Genomic DNA, 20,914 nt, shown 5'->3' with positions numbered 1-20,914 from the left:
AACTGATAAAATGTAAATTTATTTATTTATGGAACTGGGATAAAAGTGTGCTTCCAGTCATTCTGCTACTTTAAGGGTTCACTTTTGCTCACACCACTAAAATGCTGGTTGTAATATTGTCTGCATCCAGCCAGGCATAGAAATTAAGTATTAGTATGATAAATAAAATGCTGACACAATTTTGTATTACTTCACATGACTTTTCCTATATTACTGTAGACCCTTTGTGCCATATGCAATCAACAGAGCCAAATAAAAAATAAAATTAAATAAAATCAAATCAGTTGTGCACCTGAATTAAATATGTTTCTTCTCTTACAGTAATGTTAAATATGCCACTGCTTGTATATGTATTCTTGTAACTGCAGTTATCTGACAATGGACCAGATAACAAAAGTTGTCTTATTACCTTCAATGACAAACTAGAACTAACTATTCTGGTAACATCCCCATCTTCGAAAAGAGAGTGACAAAAGAATGCCTGTAGCATAATATGAATCATTCTCCATTTTTATCACAGGTGGTAAAATCACAGTGACTTAAAATTTAAACTCATTGTATAATCTGTTTAATATTTAGATATCAAAACCCAAAACATTACTTTCACTTGTTTTGTTTCGAATCGAAAAAGTTTTATTATGAAAAAATATATCTCGCGTCGTTTATGGGTGTACAAGTCGATCTGATCGTCCTTTCCTGGAGAGGTTTCGTTGTATGTCTAAAATACAGATTTTCGAAAAGAAAACAAATGAAGATATTTGCCTGCAGCAATACACTTCAAACCCAATCCACACTGGCTATCACAGCACTGTGAAGCCCTGGTGTATTCAGGTTCTAAGATGGCCGCCGAGTAAGTGACGCCAGAAACTATATCCAGAAAGTTAAGTGATTTAGACAGGAATATAATTTAGTTTAACGCCGACAACAAATTAAATACGTGCATTAGTGTATCGTTTAGTCTTGCCGTTAAAGGTTTAACTTTTCTTTGCGTATTTTTTCAGAAAACACGAAAAGATCGTAACTTCCCGAAGTCGCGCTTAGGCTTAAATTTTGTAAACGTGTTTGTTTCTTGTTTCACGGTAATTTAACTAGTTTCTCGGTAACCAATAAGTAAACTACCGTAAATAGCGAACAACTTCATTGTTTTAATACAGATTTCAGAAAAACAGTGCAACTTTATATCATAAACTTGCTTATATACATTTGTTTATAGGCCTAATTCTCGTAACGTTTTTGGAGAATCAAACTTAAAGTATCTCGTTTAATTGTCCTTTTTTTTATTCCATCGAGTGAAATATATAATAAATAGCGTATACCTTCATTGTTTTAATACAAATCTCAGAAAAACAGCGGAGTTTTAAATCAGAAACTTGCTTATATACATTTGTGAATAGGCTTAATTCTTGTAACGTCTTTTTTGATTTTCGGTAATTTAATTGATTTATTCTAGCTAAAGTATTATTTTTGCCATGAGTGAGAAGTGCCTGACTTGCCGTAGAATTGTTAGTTCCGGGGTTTGGTGTGATGGATGCAGTAGTTTTTTTCACTGGGGGGACTGCAGTGGTGTGGGTGTTGGGAAAGTGGATCAGGCTCATCAGTGGTTATGTAGGATTTGCAGCAGAGATAGTGGAACAGGAGGGGAAAATTGCTGCCCTTCAGGCTGAGCTAGATCAGGCTAGGGAAGATCTGGACAGGTTAATGAGGGAGAAGGGCAAAGAGAGGTGGGAAGTGGCAACTGGTAACAGAAGGAACAGGCCTAGAACTAAGTCTGACAGTTTTGTGGCGAATGTCAAAAATAAGTTTGACCTGTTGCTTCAGTTAGAAACTGATGAACCTCAAGCAGAGCTAGGTGTAGGCAGGACACAACAAACTTTCAATAGGAAATTGAAAAAGAATGTAGGAAAGTCATCGAAAAGGAAGAAAGTTTTGTTGTTAGGCAGTTCTCATGCCAGAGGTGTGGGCCAACTTCTGCAGGAGGAATTAGGACCAGAATACCAGGTCACAAATTTTTTCAAACCAAGTGCTAGTCTGGATCAGGTGACAGAGGATTTAGGTTCACTCTGTAAAGAATTTATCAGGGAAGACACTGTGGTTATTGTGGGAGGGCCAGGGAACAGCATCACCAGAGATCCTGGGTACAGTATAGAATGTAACCTAGTAAAGATTGCGTCGGCATCGAGACACACCAATGTTGAATTTGTATCTGTCTTGAGACGCCATGACCGGCCTCATTTGAGCTCTTCTGTTGGGAGAGTTAATTTGGAGTTGGAACTGCTGCTTGGGTTGGGTGCGGGGGCTCATATTGGTGTGGTTCCTGTAGATTCTCTCAGTAGGTGGGACTATACCAGGCATGGCCTACATCTCAACAGGAAAGGGGAAACTGGCTGGGGTAATAGCAGGAAATTTAAAGGGGGGAGGCACTGCTATGAATGACAAAATACCAGTGGTTACAGGTGTTGGAGCAGCACCTTTTTTAGGATAGGTAAGACAGAAAGATGTCAAATTCTATGAGAGGTCAGGATTGAATCAAATCTTCAGTTTAGGAAAGAAATTAAACAGCACAATTCTAGCACGTTGGATCACCAATCACAGCTGTCAATTATAAATTTTCACCAATCACCAGAAATTTTATCTTCACCAAGTTGTATCTCAGTCCTAGGTAATTGCATTGATGAATTAAAGTCACCCAACCCAGTTGACATAATCTGTCTCTCTGAACACCATGTGACCACTGGTATAGGAACTAGGCCTAAGCACAATGGGAAACTCAGACAGGAAAGTACTGCAAATGTTAGAATAAGGAAAGGTTCTCATAAAAGTATAATTAAAAATAATGTAAGTATATTTCATCAAAATATTGGGAGTTTAAAGAATAAAATAGATGAGCTTCTCGTTTGTTTAGAAGATTTAGAAGCTGAGGATGAAATAGATATACTATGTCTGTCTGAGCATCACATTGTTACTGATATGGATAAGGTAAATGTAAGTGGATATAAGCCCTCTGTACATGTAATGAGAGAAAATATGGAGAAAGGAGGAGTTGCCATATATGTCAAAAGTTACCATTGTGCAAAAAGTATAGAAACAAAAAAGTTTTGTGTAGAGAAACATATAGAAGCATGTGCCTGTGAGCTTAAATTAAATAAAGGCACATTTATAATTGTAACTGTATATAGGTCCCCATCAGTAAATTTTCATCTATTTCTGAAAAATTTGGCCTCCTTGTTGTGCTATCTGCCAGACAGGGGGAAGCAAATTATTATTTGTGGGGACTTCAATGTAGATTCTCTTAAAGAGGGTAATAGGAAAAATGACCTTGAAGTATTACACGGTTCTTTCAATTTGACACCCGTGATTGATTTTCGTACTCGGGTGGTAAAGGATAGCAGCTCACTGATAGATAACTTCTTTATAGACCAAGATAAGTTTGACCAGATAAATGCTCAGCCTGTTGAGAATGGTCTTTCTGATCATTGTGCACAGCTAGTTATAATATATGACATAGCTCCATTCACCAATACTAAACAGTCCACCAAAATAGTACATCAGTCAACGATTTAACAATTGCAAATTTCAGGGAAAGCCTACAGCAGTTAGGCTGGGATGAGGTGTACCGTGAACCTGATGGCAATTTAAAATATAATTTATTTCATGACATTTTTGTAAATGCATTTGAAAACTGCTTCCCCAAGAAAATAGTTAAATATACTCGTAAGAAACCTTGCAACAAACCATGGCTTACTAAGGGTATAAAAATATCTTGTAACTGGAAAAGGGAAATGTATCTGACAGCAAGAAAGAGTAGTGACCCAGAAACTATCAAACATTATAAAAACTACTGTGTTATATTAAGAAAAGTTAATAAAAAATCCAGAAATATGTATATCATGTCTGAAATCAGTAACTCTGATAATAAAATTAAAACAATTTGGAATATTATTAAAAGAGAAACAGGTCAACCAAGAGCACAGAAAGACAGTATTACCATCAAACTGAATGAAAACTTTATGAACAAGAAGTCAGAAGTTGAAAATATTTTTAATAATCATTTTCTAAATGTTGTGGATATAGTAGGATCCAGGTGTTCATTAGAAGATGCTAGGCTGTTAATGGAAGAGGCCATACCTATGCAATTTGATACAATTGAAATCTCACCCACTTCTCCCTCTGAAATTAGGAAAATAATAAACTTGCTTAAAAGCAAGAACTCACATGGAATTGATGGCATTTCCAGCAAAATACTAAAAGCTTGTTCTCAACAGATAAGTAAGATTCTCAGCCACCTGTGTAATAGCTCCCTGGAACAGGGCATTTTCCCTGATAGACTGAAATATGCTATTGTTATACCTTTGCATAAAAAGGGGGATAGATCTGATGTCAACAATTACCGTCCAATCTCCCTTCTAACAGCTTTATCCAAAATTTTTGAGAAAGTAATGTATTCAAGAGTAGCTTCACATATCTGTAAAAATGAATTACTAACAAAATGTCAGTTTGGTTTCCAGAAAGGTTTTTCAACAGAAAATGCCATATATGCTTTCACCAATCAAATTTTGAATGATCTGAATAACCGAACACCACCCATTGGGATTTTTTGTGATCTCTCAAATGCTTTTGACTGTGTAAATCATGAAATTCTGCTAGACAAGCTCAAGTATTGTGGCATGAGTGGGACAGTGCACAAATGGTTTAATTTGTACCTAACTGGAAGAATGCAGAAAGTTGAAATAAGCAGTTCTCATAATATGCAAAGATCAGCACATTCCTCAAACTGGGGAACTATCAAGAATGGGGTTCCACAAGGGTCAGTCTTGGGTCCTTTGTTGTTCTTAATATATATTAATGACTTGCCATTCTATATTTATGAAGAGACAAAGTTAGTTCTCTTTGCTGATGATACAAGTATAGTAATCACACCTGACAAACAAGAATTAACTGATGAAATTGTCAATACTGTCTTTCAGAAAATTACTAAATGGTTCCTTGTAAACAGACCCTCACTGAATTTTGATAAGACACAGTACATACAGTTCTGTACAGTGAATGGTATGACACCATTAATAAATATATACCTTAATCAGAAGAATATAGCTAAGGTAGAATATTCCAAATTTTTAGGTGTGTCCATTGATGAGAGATTAAATTGGAAGAAACACATTGATGATCTGCTGAAACGTCTGAGTTCAGCTACTTACGCAATAAGGGTCATTGCAAATTTTGGTGATAAACATGTTAGTAAATTAGCTTACTACACCTATTTTCACTCATTGCTTTCATATGGCACCATATTTTGGGGTAATTCATCACTGAGGAATAAAGTATTTATTGCACAATAGCGTGTAATCAGAATAATAGCTGGAGTCCACCCAAGTTCATCCTGCAGACATTTATTTAAGGATCTAGGGATATTCACAGTAGCTTCTCAGTATATATACTCTCTTATGAAATTTGTTACTAACAACCAAACCCAATTCAAAAGCAATAGCAGTGTGCATTACTACAATACTAGGAGAAAGGAAGATCTTCACTATTCAAGATTAAATCTAACTTTGGCACAGAAAGGGTTGAATTATACTGCCACTAAAGTCTTTGGTCACTTACCAAATAGTATCAAAAGTCTGACAGATAATCAAGAAGTATTTAAGAAGAAATTAAGAGAATTTCTGAATGACAACTCCTTCTACTCCACAGAGGAATTTTTTGATATAAATTAAGGAAAAAATTATAAAAAATAAAGAAATAAATAAATAAATAAAAAACACAAAAAAATAAAAAAGTTGTTATATTAACTTAAGTATGTTGTTAAATTAACTTAATTATGTAATGTATTGGAAAATCTGACTCGTTCCACATCATTACGAAATATCGTATTCATGATCCATGGAACTAGTATTAATCTAATCTACACCACACCATGGCATGTGAAGTCAGTTTAAGTCACATGATCTCAACTTGCATGGCTGTCCTCAACTGTTTTTTCGCAGGAACTGCGCTCTTTGCAAGATGATTTTCAACTGTTTTTACACATGATAAGCATAACTACACATACACAACACGGTAGCTTATGTATAAGGATGCTGGAGTCCATCTTTGTACAAAAATGACATTATTGGGCTCTAATGGTTTGCTGGTAGGAGTGGTAGCTTGTGTATTAGAGAAGCAAGACAGAAGTGCAAAACAATGCAAAAAAGAGCACAGGTCGGAAAAATATTATCATGTGGTACAGACAGGAGATTTCATACTCTGTATAAGGAGCTCAAGGAAGAGAAATCGGCATTTTATAAATATTTTATAAAGTCGAAGTTCCAGTTCTTTCATTTGTTACATCAGATTACACCCAGAGTTACTAAAAGGAACACAGTGTTACGAGCTGTTATCACATCCTGTCAAAAATTGGTTTGTTTAAGGTAAAGTAATTTTTGTGTGACAGTTATATCTCCCTCAATACCTTACCCTTCAAGACTTATAGATTTTTTTGCGTCTTGTATTTGGCTTTTAATAGTTCAAGTTCCTTATTTGTACTGGGATTAGCTGGTGTAATCACATAAATATTCACTGATTCTTTCAAAATCGTTTCACACACAATCCAAATAGCTACTAACAATAAATAGGCCTGCCACAAACACATATTTAAACAAACAACTCTAATACATTACATGATGTATACTTAAGAAAAAAAAACATTTTGCCACAGTCACAGTGTCTGAAGGTTTCATCCCATTTCTTCATGAAACATTACAAATGCCTGACAATATACAAATAAATTCCACTTACTAATCAATCTGTTTCTACCCACAGTACTTTTTTCACTTCAAGTTGCAGCCATATTGCAATCCATTTCACAATAAAATAACAAATACGGTACTGGTGTGTATAAAAATCCACTTTATAAATGTAGTAGATGGCATATACTTTACTATGCTCGTGTCATGCAATTCAGACTACTGCCTCACTGCTTGAATTAATCTTTCGGCATTTATTATAAAGTTATAAATTTTAACATTATAAATAATGAAACAAAACATTTTATAACAAATAAATATAATGAACAACAAATAACTGATACCAACCATGAAACCACAATGAAATGAAATACGAAGATGTTGTAATAGGATGACCGGAGTAGGTGATGTGGTCGGGGTTGCAGGGTGTGGCTGGGTAGAAGAAGGTGGCTGTTTTTAGCAATCTTCCTCTTTATTGCTGGTTCTTCCAACACATTTTCCGGTAGCTCAGCCCCACTGCTCGTGTCGTGGTGGAGACATGCTGATGCACGCTGCCCGGGGAATGCGACGCTGTGCTTGGTCAGCAGCTGCGCGGGCGGTAGGAGGTTAGCAGCACGAGTTCCGGCCTAGCTCACCTCCTGCAGACGCTGCAGCTCGTGACGACGCCGGGACTCGCCGGTGCAGCAGTGGGCAACGCCCTCCGTTGGCCAGTCCTTGGGGCAGCGTCACTGATGACGATCGAATAACAGCGAGAGAACGCCCAATCGGTCGAACCGAGGCCGACGCCCACCACTGATGCCCTTAAATAGTGCAGACCGCTGCTGAATCCGCCGGTTACGCGGCGCCTTGTTTATTGGAATGTTCTCGATGAGGTGGCTAACGCAACTACGCCACACGCGGCCCGCGCCTGCATAATTCTGTTACTGCTACGTTCTGGTTGTTGATGGCTGCCACGTACGTACACACATAACGACGCTCGTTGCAAAACTGTGTCACCTGCAGAACGCGCCCACCTGCCTTCGTCCGCCCTCTGCCGTGAGGCTGGCGCATCGCACACTGAAACACACTAAATCACAATTCCACACCATATTTCCTAAAAATAACCCCTTGTCCTCTACAACGTGCTCATGGCCGTGTATCAGGAGGAAATGACATTGGGATCACATGATCAAGAATGGATGGGTGATGTCAGCTCTCAACACTTTCTTCTCAAGAAACCTCGGCAGTGCTATGACGTGACATGACATGATGGGGATGACCAGTGTGGATGCTATGATTTGAAATGCATTGCAGAATGTTTTGGCGTAAGCTCTCCAGTGCAGCACCAATTAAACGTGTGGCGGTATTTCTCACTGTAGACACTCGCCTACAAGTGTATCGATAAGACGTGTGACAGAAGACGCTTAAGAATGCTGCCAACAAACAATGTTTCAACTGTTTGAAAACTTTACGAGAATCGCCTTATCTAGAATCCTGTAGCTTATCAAAATTTCCAACATCTTCCAGAATCTTTCATATGGTCTTTAAAGTGTAACCATAAAGAGTTACTGTGTGCAACAAAAATGACAAAAAAATGGTTCAAATGGCTCTGAGCACTATGGGACTTAAACTGCTGTGGTCATCAGTCCCCTAGAACTTAGAACTACTTAAACCTAACTAACCTAAGGACATTACACACATCCATGCCCGAGGCAGGATTCGAACCTGCGACTGTAGCGGTCTCGCGGATCCAGACTGTAGCGCCTAGAACCACTCAGCCACCCTGGCCGTCCAAAAATTATATTTCTTTCGAAGCCGATATGCCAGCACCTGCTCTGTTCTCGTAGAGAAGAATCTTACGGGGCCACATAGCTTCATAGTTGTTACTGACATAAAATATTTATCACCATAATGGATTACACGATTCCAGATCTTATAGCTGAATTTCGGGGACTCGTCACGTGCACAAATTAAAAGTCTTATTTTACTATAAGTTGCTGTGCATCACTTGAGAAGTCAACAGTGATTCTTTCATCACTTCTATGAATCGGTCATGGTGGGGATCATGCGGTATGGAAAGTGGGGAGAGGAATAAGCGACCAATTGATTTGACAGTTGACAGAAATCTATTGGTGAAATGCAAGGACCCTTAGATTTAACTCTTTAGTTAGCGCATTTTTCTGACAATGGGAAGTCCAACTTAATGTGACTAAATTGTACCTAATGGGTACAACGATCAATGAAGCATGTGCCATAGGACAGTAAGGTGATTGCCCCCATCCTGCAACACACTACACGACCTTTTATTCTTTTTTTTTTTTTTACCTGGTCTGTAACTTACGTAAAAACCATAAGAAATAGTCAAATCAGAATAAATTAATACCCATTTGATAATGAAATGTGAATCAGTACAACAGCTAAATGAGAAGCCACTGGGGAAGCAAGGAGGATTCTACGGAGAATGAGGGAAGCGCGGCAGGGCCATAAACAGCAGAGAGTCAGTCCCTGATTCCCACTCGCAGAACAGCTGCCCACCGCCAAGGAAAGGGATCCGCAGACAGGTATAGTGTTGGATCAGGTTGTATTCCGAAAGGAGGCCAACCTGGCGCCAACCGTCCAACTTCATCCAATGCAGATTACATCTCTAGGGTGTGCGGGTACAACAGAGGACGTTTTAGTGAGCTGTATGGTCACGGAATGCATGGCACTAAGCATCGGATTCCCAGAAGAACTGCCATTGTGAATAGAAACAGCAGGCAGTCAAAATTCGTGAAGAACGCAGGCTGTTAACGTAACATCTTAGCAAGTGCAATGGAAACAAAAAATTAGAGCGCCTTTGAAGATCATGGCACACCGACACAAAACCAAATAGTTCAAGAAGTGTAAAAATGCCTACCATCGGTTCACGTACATAATTTAGAAGTGGGAATAAGGAGGGCGACTGTGCTTACCGAGGTTCTTCCAGGTTGGCCAGTGCACGAAAGTAATCATAGAGGAAGTAATCAGGATACCTTTTGGAGCACGAGACTAAAAAGTTTTGTAACAGGCTACCCACCTAAACCGCGAGTAAGGGAGGGAGACGAGCGTCTTGTAATATAACTTCTTACTGGTCGGCATTCACAAGAATTATTACTCAGCCAATCGCAAATTACGCGAAGACGAAAAACGCAGAGCGTCGAGTTTTCCCCGTCGGAAGCGTTCTGCAGACAGCCACTTCTTCCGCTGGGGTCTTGATGGGCAGACTTCTCTGGCAGGCTTCTCCACGGGCAGACTTCGCTTCTAGACGATTCTCCAGGCTCCTCTGAGATGAGAAGCTCTCATCTGGCCGAGTTGAACGTAGTCGCACACGGAGAGGAGTTGCTGTCAGAGAGCCAATGGCTGGTTTTGCAGCCACGTCTGCCGCCACTTGCGGATTATGAGTGTGCTGCGACAGCAAAGCGAACTGTAGCGGAAGAAAAATCATTTATAACGACGTTCAGTAATTTCAAGCTTCATTCTGTTGGCATTTAGACGTTCAAAATTCTTTCAGCTCTGACAGTAGATGCAGGCGCATATCATTCTATAGCTTTTTCCACCTCTATCCCCTAATTTTCGGCATTCTCAGTACGACTCCCGCATATGTAAATGTTTTTTCCAGATACGTATTCACTTGAATCACATTTCAGATCCGCTATCCACATTTCCAAGGGATTAGTCTACTGATTTAATGTTCTTTTTCCATTCGTACATTCTGAATTTAACTATGTACAGTAATGCTCAAAAGTCTCCGAACGACCTGATTGCATTTCGCCTGATTCGCATGCAACCCGCATAACGCAGCTGTCTAGCAGGTCCTCTAATCGCTCCTCGGTACAGTCGTTTGACTATTGAACATGGTTCCAACAAGTCACCACTAGGACACACTGCTCTGTATCGTAATAACTCGAGATGTAAAGTAATAGCACGATACTACAAATATCAGGGAACACCTTATCACGTAAGACCGTCCTTAAGGCTTGTAAGCTCACACTTATTACAATAAATCACATACCTGGAATGTTACCACTCTCATTATTACGTCAGATAGGTAATGCACTAGTAAGTTCGTCATATCCACGATTTCCTCTTCAAAGTAACATACCGTACTTATTATTTAACACAAAATGACATTAGAAATTTCAGTTATTCACGAGCAGCTAGTTCAGAATATGTATGAACTTCAAGTGACACGACGAACCATCTCGTTCTGAATATGGATTCAAACCCAGGTCATGTAGACTAAGCAAAAATTTCATGAGTGATGGAAACTAACAGTCATTCCTGACTAGGCATGCAGAGAGTGATAGACCTCGGTTACATAACGTAAACATTTTTAACGGACGCCAATTCCTACCCAGCATCTATTGTCCCTGTTAACGAACTAAGAGAGATGTTAAATATTGCTTCTTCACAGGTAACTTACTTGATATGCCTTGAGGAATAGCTTTGTGTTGGACAGGGATTCGAACCCAGAACCAAATCTGATTGTTATCGAAGCACAATTAGCTGTGACATACTGGATTTTCTCGGCAGTAGCTAGATGTTTTGACTGAAATGACGAGAGGAAACATTAATTTCTTCCTTCCCAGGACTCCAACCCGGCACCTATCGCTGTTATATTCTAGAGAAAACGAACGTTAAATATGGGTTTGTTACACCAGCAGCGACATGTGAGCATGTTTGAAATAGAAATAGTATGACGAAGAGTTCAGTGCTGACTGGGAATCGAACCATACTCATATCGTTGTTGACTACACACAGAGAGATGTCAGCTACCTAATTTTTCTCCACCAGCAGCTTGGAATAACATCCTTGAACTTCCAGTGATCTCGCAAATAGTTCTGTGTCTCACTGGGAGTCAAAAACGTCAGACATCATTAGTGTTGACAACGAATGAAAATACATTAAAAATCAAAATTATTGTCAACCAGCAGATAGATGTTCTCATGAAAGAGCTTGATAATACACAATTCGAACCCAGTCACGTGCAATATGTGGAGATGTTGGGGAATCTGCAATTTTGAACAAACAACAAATTGTAGTGGAGGTGTATTGTCACAAAGGGATCAAATTCCGCGTTAAGGGCGGTCTAAGTTGGATTCCCAGTTCAGAACCAATTTTATCGACATACAGAAGCCCAAATAAATGATGGAATAAGTGTCCTGTGAGCCTACATAGTGTTTCTTTCGTCACTAGAAATAAATAACTAGTATAAGAAAGGTTACTGGTGACAGTTTCTTCATGTCGCCACCCCTGACTTTATTAACATCTACTTGGTAGAGAAAGAATATCATGTTTAATATGGATTTCAGACCACAATGCCATTATACCTTCTTCACTTGGCGTAGCCGGAAGAGAACAGAATCTGTCTCTCTCTATCAAAAATCATCGGCAGAAGTCAGAATCGAACCCACACCATAAGTATAGGAACGTATCATCAAACAAACAGTCCAAATCCTCTTTTCTGTGATTCATTTTTCCATCGTAAAGCCGTTGCACCACACAGGGTGAGAATTCTGACACACAGGCTCCCTGTAGTGGTTTGCAACATGTTCAGTACGTTCATTTACTTGGTTGACCAAATAGCCATGAACTAACTGCCTCGGCTACCCACTGCATTCAGTCGACTCTACTTTTGTAATCACCGAAATAAAATCACGTAACTGCCACCTACACAGAACTGCCAACAGCGTAGGATGCAGAAATTTAAATAGGAAGTGTTCCTTTCCACTTCAGCTACTCTATTGCTTTATCTGTTTGTAGGGAACTTCGTGCAAAGCAAAAGAAAAGCTGTAACTGTTGCTTCTCATAAGTCTAGATTCGGCCATATGCATTATCTCAAAGCACTGTGGAATGCGGAAGTTCTGGAGGAACTGTTGTTGACTTCTGTAGCTGCATGTCAGCTAGTCGCATGTGGAAAAAGGGTTAACCTCTGCGACATTTTGTTCTTTTCAGATTTAATGGACAGCCACACTGCAGATGCATCTCGAAACTTTTGTATTATGTATGGGGAGAGCGCATCGTGCAAAAATACGTCAGAAAAGTATTTTCTACACTAGCTGTCGTGCGGTAGTGGCGTTTTATTCTTCTTCAAACCTTGTTTGACAGCTTTAACTCAGAACAAGTTTTCTACATGCATGTACTCAATAAACTGCATGTGGATTGTCAGACTCCTGCAGATAACATAAGAGAATTCCCATATATCGTTAACAACACTAAAAGGAACCTTACGAAAATGGTGCACTGTATTGTAAGAAATGAAATAAAACTACCCACGATAACCGTACGATGAAAGTCAATTTTGTTAAAACAAGAGCATCTGTACTCAAGCGCGCCTCTATCGGCACGAATTAGTAAAATACTACTCACATGTCGATTGGGTCTGTTTTTAATTGGTATACTGTGTCATGCTCAAGAGGTATGCAAATGTGGCATTTCATAAATTAAGTTATGTATTCCTAGAAACCCAAAATTTGCTTGTCAGCAGCGGAAAAAGGCCTTACCTGTTGTGCAGCACTGCAAGTTTTCCACCATTGCACTATAAGCCGAAAGTATTTTCCTGCGATTTCCTTATCGATGTTTGACCTGACTGCTTTTAGCTCTTTCACACAAGGGATAAAAATGTTGCAGACAGTGAAACCGGAACTGCGAACGATAACAGACACTATTACAGGTCAACACGTTACCACACAGCTAACAGAGAGGCATGTGTCTTGCCTTCCTCTTACGAGGCCAATAGCGGCTATAACTCGTAAACCGCTATTTAAAGGCGAGATTAGTTGAGATTTCCATGCGCAACGACTTTCCTGGCCTGTCAACCATAAACTTACAATATTTTATTACATCTCAAGCGATAATAACTCAGATTATTCAACGGAATTAACAGGAAAAATCAAGTGAACTTTGAAGCTTAATTCCGTGCACACCAGGAAGTAGCTCGTGGATAACAGAGTTGCCAAACATACCTTGCCTTGTTACAAAATCTCAGTTACAGTACCAGCAGGTAGAAGACGAACTGATGTGTTCCTACAGCGGACTGGGAAGCGACCACAGCTGGCATCTCAAACACGTGGCTGCCACGGCCTGGAATACGTAATGCTTCTGATTCGTATTTCCTTAACTAGGTTTAGTGACTGGAGCGTAGTTACTCATAACACTCAGAACTGACTGCAAACTAAGCATCATAAACCAGTTTTCCTCATAGTTGTTTTTATATATGTTTTGTAAGTGTACTCAAAACTCTGAAACCCATTCATGGACGTTTTTGGTCCTGGCCGATAGTCGAGCACAACAAACAAATAAAAATAAAAAAGAATGTGTGTGTGTGTGTGTGTGTGTGTGTGTGTGTGAGAGAGAGAGAGAGAGAGAGAGAGAGAGAGAGAGAGAGAGGGAGGGAGAGAGGGAGGGAGGGAAATAAAATATAATGAGATGTAGAGAGTAAAAAATTGTTGTAAAGAAATTGAATCATGATATGTAAAGAAAACTTTCATTAAAAAGACGCGTTCCACATCATTACGAAATGTCTTATTCGTGATCTATGGAACAAGTATTTATCTAATTAGATCTAATCCAATCTAATTATATTCCTGACTAGAAATGAAGAGTCACGAATTAGCGAAATTATCGCTAATATAAGTAACCAAATCTAACCTTGAAAATAAAAGACGACAGTTTTTGTAATAAACTGGGACTCCTATCAAGACCCTTTCGTCCCTGTTACCTAACCTCGAAAGATGTCTTGGCTCTGAGCACTATGGGACTCAACTGCTGAGGTCATTAGTCCCTTAGAACTTAGAACTAGTTAAACCTAACTAACCTAAGGACTTCACAAACATCCATGCCCGAGGCAGGATTCGAACCTGCGACCGTAGCGGTCTTGCGGTTCCAGACTGCAGCGCCTTTAACCGCACGGCCACTTCGGCCGGCAAAGATGTCTGATATACCTTCATTCAGAAGTAACAAAGTGTGCATGCATTTAAAGATGAAGTGCATGAAGTGAAGTTCTGTGACGGAGGTACGAATCCAACGCGTAATCGGATCGTTAACTAAGTAAAATCAAATGTTACGTATCGGTTTTTCTAACCAGCTGCTAGATGTTTCAATCTAAAATAAGGATACAAATTTTTGTGCCTGAGCGACAATCGAACGGCACACCCCCGAATAAGTATCAATTGTTTACTCACCAACAGTAAGATGTTTGTGAGTTTGACCAGAAATAACGACACCTATTGCGACTGTTGGCAACACATGAACAGACATTAAAAATGCGTGTTAATTTTCACTAGCAGGCCGGTGTGCACGTGATAGGGCTAGAAACGAAATTATGAATATTTTTGTACTGGAGCAGGATTCGGACCCACATATTTACCTTTGGAGGAGACCTAGAGAAGATTGCAGTCTTGGGGAAAAGGAACAAAATGGTTGAACTACTCTCTTCAGAGAGATTCAGATCCTCGAAAGAGGAGATACGAATTCGAATCACAGTCCAGCACCAAATTTTTCAACGTCTTTTCTTCAATCAAGTACAAGTAAAATAAGAGCCCTGTTCCTTTAAATGGCTATCGGTTCATCAAATAAACTAAAATTTTCAAATATAAGTAAATTTACTGGCGACAGTATTTCTATTTACCACGACTTCCGCCTATCATTTCCCGACGTAAACCGGCTCTGCTCAGGTGGAAATGAAGGAACATGATGTTTAATGCGGGTTCTGAATTTTAACGTCTCTCTTGAGGTTACTAGAGGTAAAGTAAATCTGTTTGTGCCTCTTAAATGTAAATGCCTGTACCAACGTATTGCATCTGTGATAGTTCGTTACAACAGACCATTGTGGCCACATTTCCCTGTCCCAGGAGTGTGCTGTAACGGATGATGTTCTTAGCTTACAAAATCACTCACGGTGGAAAAAATGCTAGTCTATTAAATAGTTAAGTAGAAGCAAGCTTCTGACACGGAGATTATGCTATTCTCATGTCAGCAGGATGTAAAGACTCTTGTAGGTATCATAGCCTCGATGCGAAGCCATTTTGAAATTTTCACTAATTTAGCAAATTTCTTAGTTCGAGAAAATCCCCTGTGAAGTGTGAAGTTACCGCATAATTCAATTATTACCGTCATTATTACTACCATTTTCTTCATACCACTGCTGGAACACATGTGCTTGAAGGTCAATTAATGCCTTTTGGTCATTATAGAAATAGTTGCCCAAGAACAGGTTCTTTTCCTGTCTACGGAATGCTTTCCATGTTAATATCAAACATCAGCGATTACTCGTAAATTAAATTAAAACTAAAGTAATTGATGAAGACTTTACTTGATAACAAAAACGCGCTGCCTTTCTTCATTTGCTTGCCCTTAGAAATGGCTGTCGAATACTGCCAAACCAAAAGCCAAGGGATCTCACTGCCTTCCGATATACGTCGCTGTCAGTTCTTCCATATGATATGGTCGACGCGACCTGTTTCAAGTTGTGTATGACAGAGAATGTTTTAGAAAATCTGTTGTTTTCCTTTGCAATAAACAGTAACATTTTCGTGCTAAGCTACCCAAGTTCAAAATTTTCGCAATATTAGTTCAAATTTAGTATTCGCTTCTATAATGTAGGAAAGTATTTCCCAAATGCAAAACCCGTATCTGACTCATTGACTTTCCACTTAGTCGCTGACCATAAATCCTTACTCAGAGTGACACCAGTTTAAGTAACTTGATGTAGCGACGAATATTCACCACTGCTCTTTCTCACTGGAAAATAAGCAGTTCACTCAATGGACTCCATAAGTATACTGTAACAGTAATTACTGTGTGTATACCATGTATACTGATAGTAGAATTTAGTGGTTCTCCTTCTTCCACTTCTGTATAAAATATGCCTGACCTAAACGTGTCCTTTATCATTACAGGCTCGAGAGAGTGCAACATCATTGATGTGATTGATCGATTTTAACAGGTGAGCTAAACAGCTTAGGTCTGACCCGCCACTGCCCGCATCGAAACCAGGTTTATTGTGCGGTATCGCTCCCTGTATATCTAGTAAAGCAAACCAGTGGCTTTAAACAGTGCAGGGAGTTCCTCTACCAGTTTTTGTTAGACACAATTTCTTCAGGTCTAGTTGTCCCAAAGATTCTGTATCTTTTACTCTCCAATGCCATGCATTCGAAGATTAGGTGTGATGAAGATTCATTTCCCTCATCACAGATCCTACACTTAGGGTCCTCTTCCGTTATACCAATTGTGTGTAGGTGTTTTTTGAAATTCCCATGGCCGGTTATTAGTGCAGTCATGAGTTTGATCTCTTTGCTGTTCAATCCCAGGATTACAGAGCTTCTTTTAAAACATGGCTTGGGTATCATTACCTTGCCATGTTTTTGTTTATGGACCTTGGTCCAATATCCTAAGTGCTGTTTCCTAAGCCAATTCCGTAGTTCTTATTTGATCATAGCCTTGGTGATTATCAGGACAGGTTCCGGTACAATAAATGGAGTTGTTGCCCCCATCCTAGCCAATCTATCGGCTTGTTCATTGCCAGAGATCCCTGAGTGGCCAGGAACCCACACTAGGTTCACCCTATTGCTTCCCCCTAGCTCCACCATAGCCCTGTGACAATCTGCAACAATCTTATATCTTTTTGCAGGAGCTGCCAATGATTTCAGGGCTGTCTGGCTGCCTGAATAGATGTAGATGCTACGGTCATTGTAGCAACTATGCATATTCTCCTCCACACATGCCCTGATTGCAGTAATTTCAGCTTGGAATACAGAGGCCCGTTGCCCTAGAGAGATGATGCTCTCCAGTCTTGGATGAACTCCATACAAACCTGCCCCAACGCATTGGTCTGTTATGACCCATCGGTGAACCAAACGATGTCCCCCTTACCGTGTCAAACTGTTTTTTCTCATTGCTCCCTACTTCCAATTATCATTTTGTAAAGCTTGTCGAAGCAGTTGGGAATTATTATATAGTCGGCAGGCATTTCTTCAGTCATTCCTATATTTACTTCACTTACTATGTCAGTGTGTGATTCTGGATATTCGAATTAGACCCAGTTTTTGCCAGTTTTAAGTCTGTGTGACCCAGCTGCTGCCTCCATCTTGACCCAAAGGTGAAGTGGAGGCATATCCAGCATGGCTTCCATTCCAGCTGTTGGTGTGGTGCTGATTCCGCCCGTTATGGCTAAGCAGGCCAATCTCCGCCCTTAGCAAGCTCCTTAGCAGCAACCCGCTGTTCTACTTTCTTCCATCACACTACGGCCCCATAGGAAATCCTAGGTCTAACCACTGTAGTGTATATCCAGTGCATACCCCTGGGGCTTAGGCCCCAGTTTTTGCCAAAAGCCTTCCTAGTACTGACTAAAGTACTTCTTGCCTTAGAGCAGATGCTCTTAATATGAGGGGTCCAAGCAGCTTCTCATCCAAGGTTACCCCTAAATATTTCACTATCCCCTTCATAGATAGTTTCATCGAAAAGCTTTATATTCCAACTAACATGCTGAATATGTCTCTTCGTAAATAGCGAGCTACATCCTGGTGTGCACGAAATTAAGCCTCAGAGTTCACTAGGTTTTTCCTGTCATTTCCATTGAATAATCTGGGTTATTATCGCTTGGAGATTGTAAATTTGCGGTTTTCAGCCCAGGAAACTTCCGCATTCCACAGTGCTGTAAGATAATGCATATGAGTGGATCTAGACTTATGAGAAGCAACAGTTCAGCTTTTCTTTTGCTTTGCAAGAAGTTCTCAACAAACAGATAAAGCAATAGAGTAGCTGAAGTGGAAAGGAACACTTCCTATTTAAATTTCTGCATCCTACACTGTTGGCAGTTCTGATTTTTTATCGGTGATTACAAAAGTAGAGTCGACTGTATGCAGTGGGTAGCCGAGGCAGCTAGTTCATCGCGACTGGGTCAACAAAGTAAATAAACGTACTGAACATGCTGCAAACCACTACAGGGAGCCTGTGTGTCAGAATTCTCACCCAGTATGGCGCAACGGCGTTACGATAGGAAAATGAGTCACAGAGAAGAGGATTTGGTGGTCTGTTGGAGTGATGATAGGTTCCTATACGTATGGTGTGGGTTCGATTCCGACTTCTGATGATGGTTTTTGATAGGGAGAGACAGATTCTGTTCTCTTCTGGCTACGCCAGATGAAGACGGTATAATGGCACTGTGGTCTGAAATTCACATTAAACATAATATTCCATCTCTACCAAGTAGAGATTAGGTTGAACCACAATAAAGTCAGAAGTGGCGAAATGTAGAAACTCTTATCACCAATAACCATTTTTATACTGGATATTAATTTCTAGTGACCAAACAAACGCTATGTAGTCTCACAGGACACTTATTCCATCATTTATTTGGGCTTCTGTATGTCGATAAAACTGGTTCTGAACTGGGAATCCAACTCACACCGCCCTTAACGCGGAATTTGAACCCTTCGTGACAATACACCTCCACTATAATTTGTTGTTTGTTCAACACTGCAGATTCCTCAACATCTCCACATATTGCGCGTGAATGGGTTCGAATCCCGGCCCGGCACTAACGTTTTCATTATGTATTATCAACCTCTAGCATGATAACACCTATCTGCTGGTGGACAATAACTTTGATTTTAATGTATTTTCATTCGTTGTCAACACTAACGATATCTGACGTTTTTGACTCCCAGTGAGACAGAACTATTTGCGAGATCACTGTAAGTTCAAGCTGCTGGTGGAGAAAAATTAAGTAGCTGACATCTCTTTGTGTGCAGTCAACAAAGATATGAGTGGGGTTCGATTCCCAGTCAGCACTGAACTCTTCGTCATATTATTTCTAGTTCAAACATGCTCACATGTCGCTGCTGGTGTAACAAACCCATATTTAACGTTCGTTTTCGCTAGAATATAACAGCGATAGGTGCCGGATTGGAGTCCTGGGAAGGAAGAAATTAATGTATCGTCTCGTCATTTCAGTTACAACATCTAGATACTGCCGAGAAAATCCAATATGTCACAGTTGATTTGCTTCGATAATAATCAGATTTGGTTCTGGGTTCGAATCCCTGTCCAACACAAAGCTTTACCTCAAGGCATATCAAGTAAGTTACTTGTGAAGAAGCAATATTTAACATCTCTCGTAGTTCGTTAACAGGGACAATAGATGCTGGGTAGAAATTCGCGTCCGTTAAAAATGTTTACGTTATGTAATTTAAAGTTGATATTTCCTAACTGATATTGTCTAAAATCGAGGTATATCACTCTCTGCATGCCTAGTCAGGAATGACTATTAGTTTCCGTCACTCATGAAATTTTTGCTTAGTCTACATTACCTAGGTTTGAATCAATATTCAGAACGAGACGGTTTGTCGTGTCATTTGAAGTTCATACATATTCTGAACTAGCTGCTCGTGAATAACTGAAATTTTTAATGTCATTTTGTGTTAAATAATAAGTACGGTATGTTACTTTGAAGAGGAAATCATGGATATGACGAACTTACTAGTGCATTACCTATCTGACGTAATAATGAGAGTGGTAACATTCCAGGTATGTGATTTACTGTAATTAATGTGAGGTTACAAGCCTTAAGGACAGTCTTATTTGATAAGGTGTTCCTTGATGTTTGTAGTAACGTGCTATTACTTTACATCTTGAGTTATTACGATACAGAGCAGTGTGTCCTAGTGGTGACTTGTTGGAACCATGTTCAATAGTCAAACGACTGTACCGAGGAGCGATTAGAGGACCTGCTAGACAGCTGCGTTATGCGGGTTGCATGCGAATCAGGCGAAATGCAATTCAGGTCGTTCGAATAGTTTTGCGCATGACTGTACATTCAGTGGTATATATGGATGCTCTTTGATAAATGTGTTGCAAATAGCCGATACTAAAGACATAATAAATTAAAATGACTTACCTGATGCTGATTTGTAAGAAAAAAATTCTTTATGCAGACTGTAGTGCATGCAGGGCGAGGAAAATTTTTCGTGATAACGTTATGAGAGTGCGACCCTCAGGAGTCGCAGGTCGAAAGGTCGACTACACATCTAACACCTCAAGAGATTCGTTTAATGGATGTTAACCACTTTCGTAACTGTGGGCTGGTGCATAACGAAGAAGAAGGAGACGAATGTATGTGGAGTAATTGTGCGTGATTTTCAACTTTTGAGGCAGTATTGAAAGACAATGAGTGTTTTGCTTGAGACGTCGGACGA

Source organism: Schistocerca piceifrons, chromosome 5 (assembly GCF_021461385.2).
Source record: "Schistocerca piceifrons isolate TAMUIC-IGC-003096 chromosome 5, iqSchPice1.1, whole genome shotgun sequence".
Lineage (NCBI taxonomy): Eukaryota > Metazoa > Arthropoda > Insecta > Orthoptera > Acrididae > Schistocerca > Schistocerca piceifrons.
Note: the sequence above shows the minus strand (reverse complement) of the source record.